Genomic DNA, 2,093 nt, shown 5'->3' on the forward strand with positions numbered 1-2,093 from the left:
CATTACTAATTATTTAAGATTTGATATTAAAATTTGTTATATATAGTTAATTTTTCTTTTAATTTACAAAATCATAAATCCAATCAAATCCAAATTGTTTGAAATTGAATCAAAATAAATTAGATTGTTTAAAAAAATTATCCAATCTAAACTGTATCGTCAGATAAATTTTTAACTTAAAACCAATTTTTTTTTGGTGACTTTTTAATATTTTTTGGTGACACTCAAAACCAATTTAAATTATACTGCAAACACCCTTATCAAAAAACATAAATAGTTTGCGCATAGGTCATTTTACTAAAATCACAACGCATATTTTTATAAAAAGAGCAGTTATAAAACATCAAACCTCTACATTATTTATAGTAAATACTAGTATTTTTTTTAACAAGCAACATATTTTTATTGTTAATTAAAACATAATTTAAATATACAATCGATTTATAATAATTGTATTTTCATACAAATGTAAAAAATATGTGTATATAAATACACAATTGGCATTGGTTCTTAATACTTTCTCATAGTGTTATTGTTAAAACGTTTACTAATTTATTTACTATCGAGTTCCTTAAATACAAATCCATCTATAACTAAGTCCACAAATCGTTAATTAGCTCTTTACGAAAATATATTACGTTAAAATCAGCCTTTATTTAGCGAGTTTTAAGTAGTTAGAATTTATATTTTAAATGGATGTTATATTAGTTTATTGTACAAATTAGGACTAAAAAGATGTAATACTAACATATAGACCAGAATATTTTGATAGAGTAGAATTTTGGTGAAGCCAAAAGGAAATATTTTGGCGGGGCAAAAATAGAGTGTGCTTTTCACAAAACGTTATTCATGTTAAAATGCTCAAATTCATGAAGAGCAAGATTTGATGTGAATTTAAAAGAGATTGTAATTACGGTTAAAATTAAAAATAATTATGACAATGATGAGAATTAATTTGGATAACAACAAGCAACAAGAATAATAAGTTATTGATTTCTTATAAAAAGAGATTAAAGAAAATTAAGAGAGATAGCCTGCACCTTGAGTGTCATTATTTTTTTTATTGGATTTTTATTCAATGATTTATTTTTAGTTTTTGAAGTATTTTTAGTGGGTTAAGTACGATTTTAGTCTTTAAGGTAAGGATTGAAAATATTTTTTGTCTCTAACCTTTTTTTGCTTACAAGATCGTCTCTAAAGTTTAAGTTAATTTTAAAATCATCATTCAGACAAAAATAACATTTTCCTTTTTTTCCTAAAATCAACCACTAGAACAGAAGCTGAAGCTGAATCAGAACCCATACCATCATCATCATCATCATCATCATCATCGTGGTTATTATCATCATCATCATAAGAACAATGGATAATGAAATCATAAGAAGAAACATAACAAGAACAACAACAACAATGGATAATAGAATCATAAGAAGAAACATCATAAAATTATCATCATCATCGTCATCATCATCAAAACTCAGAACCCACCACTACCACCTCCCACCCACTACCACTTCATCACCATCTACATCATCCCACCCAGAACTCAGAAAATCATCATTATCATCATCAAAACTCAGACCCATAACTTAGAACTCAGAAAAACAAGAACCCTAAGCTCAGAACTCAGAAAAACAAAAAAATCACCATCATCGTCAAAACTCAGAACCATTAACAAAACTTAAAACTAAAATTTTTTCTCTTTCATTAATAAAACTCAGATGCAATTACAATAATGAGAAATCCTCAAATTCATCTTCAATTACAAGAACCAAAAATCTAAATATATAATTACCAAAACAAACGACGAGACGAGGTGCGACGGCGAGGAGGAGGTGCGACGAGACGAGGGCGAGGGCGAGGCGATGACGTCAACGAGGGCGAGGCGACGACATCAGGGTGCGCGAGGAGGAGGAGCAGAAACCGCTCGCGGTGCACGACGTCCACCCTCGCGGTGAGATCCAGCGGCGAGGACCGAACGACGAGGAGTAGGAGCGGCGGCGGCCAGGAGCAGTGGCGGTGGCCCTTCCCCTTCCCTTCCCCCTCTTCTTCCCTGAACCAAAACCCCAACCCACTCTTCCAGCGTGATACCC

This window comes from Arachis ipaensis, chromosome B07, assembly GCF_000816755.2.
Source record: "Arachis ipaensis cultivar K30076 chromosome B07, Araip1.1, whole genome shotgun sequence".
NCBI classification, from domain to species: Eukaryota; Viridiplantae; Streptophyta; class Magnoliopsida; order Fabales; family Fabaceae; genus Arachis; species Arachis ipaensis.